This window comes from Bactrocera dorsalis, chromosome 1 (genome assembly GCF_023373825.1).
Source record: "Bactrocera dorsalis isolate Fly_Bdor chromosome 1, ASM2337382v1, whole genome shotgun sequence".
In the NCBI taxonomy this organism is placed as follows: Eukaryota; Metazoa; Arthropoda; class Insecta; order Diptera; family Tephritidae; genus Bactrocera; species Bactrocera dorsalis.
The window spans coordinates 35,845,601-35,855,306 of record NC_064303.1 but is presented as its reverse complement, the minus strand read 5'-3'; the positions used below and the strand labels follow the sequence as shown (position 1 = coordinate 35,855,306).

Genomic DNA, 9,706 nt, shown 5'->3' with positions numbered 1-9,706 from the left:
CCTCATGAAACTTGTAGGTAGGTAGATATAAGGGGGCGGCAGAACATACTTGGCCCCGGGCGCCCGAAGTTGTGCTACGCCACTGCTCCCTTACGTGTTTTTTAACTCCTTAGCTCGAAAGTGAATTCATCGGATCAAATTACTTTATCTCAAAATGTGGTTGGCACATTTGGATATTGTTTTGCAAACTCTAGTCCTTTTTTCCTATTCGAAATGGAAAAGATAGGTCATTTTTTAGGACATAGTTTTTAAAACCATATGTTTGTAAATTTTTTTTTCATTGTAATGGAAATATCCAAAACAAAACTTTCAATCAGCTCCCTCGATAAAATTTCAGAGTTTTCAGGAGATTTTCTTCGTACAAGTCGCTCATCGTCTATAGAAATTTTAGAATTTGGACCTCCACCGTCTTGCATGTGTTCCTTCTCTTGGATTATTCAACAATCTTTCTTCTTGCCTCTCTGATCGAAATAGAATATTTTTCATATATTTTTTGATACGTTTCACCCCTCTTCCCATCTTCTCTAATTAAGATCCGATTTTTTTAAATTTTTTTTTTAAGTTTTTGCTAAGAACAGATCAAAAAATTGTCACCATAACAGAAATTCCCTTAATAAAGACAAATGTACTATATCTGTAGTAAAATTCAATTTTACCTTGAAAAAAAAAATGAACGAAAACTAAAATTATACTTTCATTTGACGCGCATTCATAGGCTCACTAGCAAAGACAAATCACTTTCGATGCAGTAAATATTTTTTGCGTCTAAACAGTAAGTGCAAATATTACTCCAACTGTTTATTTACATAACGGTGCATTTACATAAAATACTTTATGAATTTATTCTTAAGCGAGAATGTAAAAATAAAAAGAAGAAAATAAATGATCTGAGGTTGCCAGTATATATGTATTACATTTATACTTTCATTTGATGGCTAGTGTATGCCGCTTATAAAACCAAACAAAAAAACTTCCATGCGCACTTTGTATAAATGTGCAACTGATTGCTAGGGATGCGCACCTTTCAAGGCAACCAGCGACACCTGGTTCTTCAAAAATTTTCCTTTCCTAATCAATGCATTCAAAAGGAAACACAAATATTTTCAAAAGCACTTAAACTTCGATTCTAAAGATGTAGGTTTCCCAGATATAGGTTACCACATATGATTTAAATTCGTTTGATGCAATAAATTTATATTTCTTTATATTTCGTGTGACTCATTCACTATATATATGTATGTACATATAATGTGCCTAAAAAAAGGCGACATTTGAATTTAAACTGCGCGCGTCGAAGGATTTGGAGAATTATTTTTTGAAGTTATACTTCTTATACGACGCCGGAAAAGGTTGCGATAGATTCTGGTTGCGCAACCTTCCATATAAAAGTAACGCAAAGTTGCGCAACCTCGCTCCATCCATATGAATGTAACGCAACCTTGTCTGCGAAGATGTGCGAGCAGCAAGCGGAGCGGTGACAATCGGCGATCGTTTGTACGTTTCTTTCGGCACAGCTCGGCCGACACGACAACACAACACAATGTTCCATGCTTATGCTGTTGTTGTTTTTGTAGAACAATGTTTCAATTTTTGGTTGGTGACATATTCACATGTGTGCGCATATGTATGTTTGTATGCTTGTGCATTATTGAAGTTATAGTTCTTTTTCTTTCGTTTGCCTTTCTGCGAATTCTCAACTATTTTACGTATGTTTTGGTTGAAATACTCTGCGTTGGCCTTTCAGAATCACACAGAATCATTTCTGTGGTTTTTGAAACTGACCCACGAGGACGAGGTATATGGTTTTATCTGGGAGCGTGAGATTTAAGAAAATCGCTCGCTTACAAGGGATAAAACGACTTCTGAGTGGCGATTTTAATGAATAAATTCACAGAATCATTTCTGTGCTTTTGGAAATCTATACTAATAAATATTTTTTTCTTACTAATAGAAAATAAATTTATCACAGCAATATACATATACATAATATTGCTGTGATAAATTTAAGAGACTATACTTCTCAGGGCATCATAACAATGTTATGTATATGTATATACATATTATGTATATGTATATTGCTGTGATAAATTTATTGCGAAAGCAAATGTTCTACAAAGTATGTATATTTCTATACTTAAACAAAATTATTAGAACCATCGTATGTTTCTTGCATTCATAACCACATCATACTTAAGTCAGCGCTTCTTAATTGTCAATGGTGGTGTTGGTGGTAAGCGCTTGGAAGGTCAAGATGCTAACACAGGTCGCAGGTTCGAATCCCGACAGAATAAATTTTTAATTTTTTGCTTTTAACATCGTATACTATAAAAATAAATATTTTTCTTTATTTTAATTTCTATTAGTAAGAAAAATATTTATTTGTATAGTATACGATGTTAAAAGGCATACATCTTCTATCCTATCTTGTATATCTGCACATGCTCATATGCGTGTATGTATACGCATGTGCGCGCATTGACTTGCATGTTCATACATTCATATATACTTATATGTACATATACTTGCATACATTGCCGAACAAATAAATCACAAGCATACAAACATACATATGCGTACACATATGAATATGTCACCAACAAAAAATTGATCTTCACAAGTCAATCCGGCAGCCAAATTGGCGAAGAACAAAAGAGGGATGATAACGCTGCATATTCTCTTCCGCAACGAAGAGACGGAACTACTTTCTGAGTCAAAATTCATTCATTTAGACTTTGCTTTATTCTTCATTTTATGTGCATAATAAATTTATAAAATGTGAATTTAAGTTTTCTAGTTTTCTTTCATACAAAATGATATGCATTTCTGAATATCACTAAGAAGTATAACTTCATCCGCGCGTAGGGACTCCACGCACCTTTTTTTTTAGGTTGGTAGTACTGTCAGTCATATTTATGTCAAAATATTCATTAGTGTTTGAGATACGTGTCGTTTTGTGAGCTGCTAAAAATGAGTTTTTCGTTTTTTGCGATGTCGAAGTTTGTTGGGCAAAGAATTTGCATTAAATTTTGTTTACGGAATCAATTTTCTGCAGCGGATACGTTGAGGATGGTGCAGAAAGCCTTTGGTGATGAGGCTATGTTCTGACTAAAAAAAATGTTTACAAGTGATATAGTGAGCTCCAAGCTAGCTGTGAACGTGTCGAGTACGAAGAGCGTCCAGGGCGACCATAAACCTCAACAGACGAAGCTCACGTTCAACAAATCAAAGATTTGGTGTTGAAAAACCGTCGATTAACAATTAGAGACCTTGCTGATGAAGTTGGCATATCGAAAAGCTCAGCCAATACCATTTTGAAGGATGTTTTGGGCCTCAAGCGCGTGAAATCTCGACTGGTACCGAAAACATTGGATTTTTTGGAAAAAAGGCGTCGCGTTGAAGTGTGTGACACGATGCTTTCCGACTACCAGGGTATCATGAAATGCATTATAACTGGCGATGAGACTTGGATCTATGCTTACGACCCCGAAACAACCGATCAATCGAGCGAATATCGTGCCAAAAGAGAGCCGAGACCAAAAAAACCACGATAAAGTCGCTCAAAAATCAAGGTCATGTTGACTGTTTTCTTCGATTATCGTGGTGTTGTGCATTATGAATTCCTTCCAATGGGTCAAACAGTCAACAAGGAATATTATTTGAACGTTATGCGTCGTTTGCGTAACGTTATCCGCCTAAAAAGGCCGGAATTGTGGAAAGACAATTCTTGGTTTTACACCACGATAATGCACCATCCCGTACTGCCCTCGTAATTCGTGATCATTTCGCCAAAACTCAACCCATATTGTTCCGCAACCACCGTATTCATCTGATCTGGCGCCGTACGACTTCTGGCTGTTCACCAAGCTCAAAAGACCACTCCGGGGACACCGTTTTTATACGATAGAGGAGATTCAAGCCGCAGCGAAGACGGAACTGAAGGCCATCCCGGACTCTGACTACATCCAGTGTTTCGAAGTTTTGAAAATCCGTTGGCATAAGTGCATTGCATCGGGAGGGGATTACTTTGAAGGGGATGAAATTGATTTGGAAGAATAAATAAAGAATTTTCAAAATAAATACAATGTCACCTTATTTTTTGGGCACAGTACATCTATACATAATCGATTCCCGTTTCGACCAAAAATATCCATCGTTTTATGCGGGTGCTCGCAAAAAAATGAAAACTCTAAATTGCTGTGGACAAGCCTCCTCAACATCGCGTACAAGGTTCTATCGAGCGTATTGTGTGAAAGACTAAATCCCACCGTCAACAAACTGATTGGACCTCATCAATGTGGCTTTAGACCTGGAAAATCAACAACCGACCAGATATTCACCATGCGCCAAATTTTGGAAAAGACCCGTGAAAGGAGAACCGACACGCACCACCTATTCGTCGATTTCAAAGCTGCTTTTAAGAGCACGAAAAGAAGCTGTCTTTATGCTTCAATGTCTGAATTTGGTATACCCGCAAAACAAATACGGCTGTGTAAACTGACGGTAACCAATACCAAAAGCTCCGTAAGGATCAGGAAGGACCTCTCCGAACCGTTCTTTAACAAACGAGGTTTCAGACAAGGCGACTCTCTTTCGTGTGACTTTTCCAATCTGCTGCAGGAAAAAATATAATAAAAATAAGCAGAATCCAACAAAAGCTGTTCGCGCACAAAACACTTTCTGGCAAAAATGGGTTGAAAAGCAGCCACCGATGGTGGATCACTCCACAACCATGCAAGCTTTAACAACCCGACTGAAACAGCTGCAATTTGAGTACTTAAAATATCGATTTCATGAGCAACTTAAGTTTTTTCCCTTCCTTTCATTTTTGCAAGTTGAATCCAGTACTTTCTTAAAATACTCCTTCAGTGGCGGATTAAGTATTTTGCCGCCCTAGGCCCTATCTAATTAGCCGCCCTTTTTAAAGGATACAATTTTATTTCTTTGAGTCAATACAAATAAATATTAACAACATAAATAACAGTCAGTTTTCTTATACTATAATCTTTCTTTCGTCTGAGCAAAATCATCAATTATGTCGTTGTAATCAATTTCTTGAACTAATTGGGCTTCAATTGACAGTAATGCTAAAGCATTGAGTTTCTCTTGGCACTACTTTCGCGTAAATACGTTTTGACTCTTTTCAAGGTGGAAAAAGATCTTTCTCCTGAACAGTTCGTAGCCGGAATACTCAAAAAAATACGTAGAGCAATGTCTACAGTTGGATAAACATCTTGAAGATTTTGAGAAAAAATTGTATACTCCTTGCGCGGAACGAATATCTTTTGTGTTCATTAGAGAATCTTTGAGTTGACAGTGCAAATGAATACATTCATTCGCAAAAGTATCTTCCCAAATATCAGAACACTTAGTAACTAATACATCGCGCGAATTTTTAATTCATTGGTATCTATTTCATATAAATTGTCCAAAAAATTAAATTTTTCGTAAAGATTATGATAAGCACTTTACGTCCTGTCAATTGTACACTTAAAGTATCTAAAATTAGATATTAAACGTTGGTTCGAAAATTTTCTTCTCCAGATAAAGCTCTTCTTTCATTTCCCCGTGACTCGTCAGCCTGAAGTTTTCGGGTTTTTTTACGACGGGTGTCATAATGGTAATAGCTTTGGTTTTTTTTCATAATCAGAAAACTGTTTATCTCTCATATCTTGGAGAAATAATGCCAAAGAACTATATATTCTTATCACAGATGATAAATCAGCTTGAGAATCCTGAAGCTTCATATTCGCAGCATTAAAGCGATCCAAAACTGCAGTTCAAACAATGACTAGAATTGCTGTTTCTAGATGTTGTAATTTTTGCTGCAGTCCCTTAGCTTCAGCTCGCGTAGTAGGTTTTTCATCTTTGTTTTCACCAATAAAGTTTAGTGAACAATTATTCCAGGCCACTCTTTTTCTAATGTGTAGCATGCATCATGTCGAGCCGACCAACGAGTTTGAGAAAGGCTTTTAAGTCTTAAACTTGTATGCTGTCTTAAAATTTCCAATGATGTGTCGAAACGGCAAGAAAATTATATAATTTTTGCAAAGTAGAAAAAAAGTCAACTGCTTCGGTAAATCTGTAATTTAGCTGCACAAGCTCCCACTAAATTTAAAGGGTGACCAGCACAAGAAACATATTCAGCTATGGATTAGTTGTTTTGATTCGTGCTTGCACTTCTGAATATAATCCTGACATGTTGCTTGCATTATTGTAAGATTGACCACGACAATTCATTATATTAGTTTTTGCGGTATTTTTATGGATTTTTTTTTGTTGAAATTGAAATGTATTTGTGATGACTCATGCCCAGCTCTTGACCGATGCTACGGCTGCTACTATGCCGGTCTCTTTCGACCAATTCAGCGATTTTATCGCAATTTTCGACGACAGGTCTTCCGGAGCGTGGCGCATCTTTGACCACCTCTACATCAGAACGAAAAAGTTGAAACCATCGTTGAGCGGGGAAAATGGAAACTGTATCCGGTCCATAAACTGCACAAATTTTGGCGGCTTGAGATGAATTTTTGCCTTTATCGTAGTAGTATTTGGAATGAATTCCAGAAACCTTTCGACAATTTGACCATTGTTACGTACATACATATGTGTCTAATAATTATCGTGAGTTGATCAACATGAGCAATATCAGGTGTGGAATCCACAATTACACCAAAATACTTAGCAGATTGCACTTCTTTAGAAATATGTTGCAACACTTTATTTTGAATTAATAATATAATTTCTTCGTAGATTGTCTTACATAAATACGAAGTATTTCCACGGTCAGGGTGCGCATATAATTTTAAATGTTCTGATAAAAACGATTCAAATTTAGCAAGAAGCTCGACTGAACCTAAAAAATTTCCATTATGGGGATCTCCAATTCGTTCTAAATGTTCTCTAAATGACAGCCCTCTTATTGTGAGAGATTAAATTATCACAATTACTCGATGCAAAACTTTTTTCCAGTATAAAGTTTCTTCATAGAGCTGCTCCATTAAACGTTGATCAACACGGCCTTGAATGACAGCTCAAGCTTTGAAGTGAATTTTCATGAGCATCAATGCACGCTTTTGAGTTTTTCCAATCTCTAAACCCTTCACCAGTAAAAGCGTTTACTTCACTACTCCTACCAAATAGTAAACATAGAGCACAAAATACTGATCCTTTACTTTCTGAATAAATTAATCACTCACGATGTTGAATTTCTCCGTTCTTTACATTACGTTGAAATAAGCTTTTAGAGCAAAACTTCGTTTTATCATAATAAAAATTTCGTGAATTTTTAAAATCCGTTACATTATTTTGTGGTAAACCGTTTATGGTTATAAAATCTCGTGTTTCATCATTTATATTCCATCATTGAAACATATCAGTTGTTGTTTGACTTTCTTCCCCATCTTCTGATGAAAGAAAAGTTGACGACGCACAGTGGCATTTCGGCGGAAAAAATAGGATTTTTCCACTTTCCAATTTCAAAACTTTAATGATTCTGTGTTTTAAAGAAATATTTGGATAAGAAAAATTCAACAAGGTTTTTTATAAAAAGTGAAATTTTATAGTTAAAACATCTAACAGAAGTCGACGGAAAGTTATTCAATAAAATCAGATTAAAATTATTGTCCAAATACAGAATTTTTTTTGTGTGTAAGTTTACAGCTATGACTTTTCTTTTATTTTTTAGTGAAAATATAGCACCTACTTGTTTATAAAAAAAAAATTTATTGAAATTGGCAAAGTAAGGTAATTTTTATAATTTTTCAAAAATTATACTAAAAATATCAACTTTTCATTTTTTGATGGAAAAAAACTTTATGTGCTTTGCCTTGCTTAGCCCTCTTACTATAAAAAAATGAAAGTTCCGAGTCTGTACTTTCAATTAAAAAAAAAACAACCGCCAATTACCGTCCCTTTTAGTAACATCGATTTTAATTTCAAAAGTCACTTCCAATATTTCATACAAATGGCCAATAAGACAAAAAAATGTAGTATACTTTCAGGCTCTCATGTAAAGAGCAAGGAAATTAATGTATTACACAAGCTCCTTTTTACAATGCTGGATGGTAAAACCGCTCAGATAGTGACACATACCACTGCAGCAGCAGTATGCTACATTTGTGGAGCGAAACCTACTGAAATGAACAACTTAGAGTTAGTTTCCATGAAAACAATTAAACCTGAGGCATGTGAAATGGGAATTTCATCCTTACATGCTAGAATCAAGTTCATGGAATGCATTCTCCATATAGCTTATAATTTACCATTTCAGAAATGGGCTGCAACCTTCCAAAACAAAGAAATTAAAATACAAAATAAATTAAAAATACAAGCGGCTTTTAAAGATAAAATGCGGTTGCGAGTTGATTTTGTTCAACAAGGTACAGGAACTTCTAACGACGGGAACACGTCAAGGCTTTTTTTTAACCCACAAATGGTTGCGGATATTACTGGTATCAATGATCGATCGATTCAGGATGATTCTTCAAATAATTACATGTGGCGAAAAAATTGATAGTGACAAAATTAAATTATATACGTCGGACACTGCGAAACTGTTCGTACAAAATTATAGTTGGTTTTATGTGCCTGTTACTGTACACAAAGTACTAATGCATGGTAAGGATATAATGGATGCTGCCGTATTACCAATAGGAATGCTTTCAGAGGAAGCCGAGGAAGCCAGAAACAAAGACTACAGGAAGTATCGATTGATGTTTTCTAGAAAGTGTGATCGAATTTCCACAAATACTGATGTCTTCAACAGACTTCTTATAACTTCGGATCATTTACATAAGTAGCTTAAGGCGTCATTCGAACAAAATTTCCTTAGAACTAGATCCCATTGTTAAAGAAAGCTTGCATAATATTACAAATAAAAACTAACACTAAAGAAGTGTCCCGAATTTCAAGTCCCTAGGTCCAAAAATAAAAATTTTGGCAATTGCAGTTATATGGGAGGTGGGTGTGGCAGTGGGCGGTTTTCCAAGATTTTTTCAAAATTTCGTAATTTAGTCCAGAGAAGTGTTTCTGTAAAGTTTCATTGTTGTACAACCACTCCTTCTATTTTTTTCCAAGAAATGTATGGAGCGGTGCCACTGTGCGACGTTTTGTTTGTATTTGTAACTTGCAATAAAGGAAGATATATTAACATATAAGTTCAGAATTAGTATTTAGTGTACTTGTGTTATCTTAACCACTTTCTGCAACGGTCTCTACATCTTTCTACATCCTTTTTGGCGTTATAAAAATTTTGAAATCACTAAATTTATTCGTGACCGAAATTACTATTTCCTTGCTTCGAGAGGCATGCAAGTATATGCAAAACCTTCATAGCCTCAAAAACGGGTTTGCAGATATTTCTTACACTTCCGTTACGACGTTCTAACGCCGTAGCGTCATAAATATTCCCAAGGCTACTTTTAAAATTGCTGGAAGTTTTGTGCAGCGGAGTTGCAGGTATTTTTTAATGAAATTTTAATATGTATTAGTATACTTGTGTTTGATTTATGACCAATCACCGTAGAAATAGCTTCCTTCGCAGTCATTGCCTTTCCTGTGCTAATGCATCTAACAGATTTACACTCAAGTTCTCTATTTTTATTTTTTGTGCAAAGAATATGCACACATTTTTAAATATTCATTCCCGCCGCCTGCTGACGATAAATTCAATTGCAGAATGCAAGGCGTTGTATGTATGGTATCTGCA

The 9,706-nt window shown here is 35.5% G+C and overlaps 1 pseudogene; it reads left to right on the top strand.

The window, feature by feature from the left end:
• Window positions 1–1,741: 1,741 nt before the first annotated feature.
• On the top strand, window positions 1,742–1,871 carry LOC125775945 (small nucleolar RNA U3; annotated as a pseudogene).
• The last annotated feature ends 7,835 nt before the right edge of the window (window positions 1,872–9,706 follow it).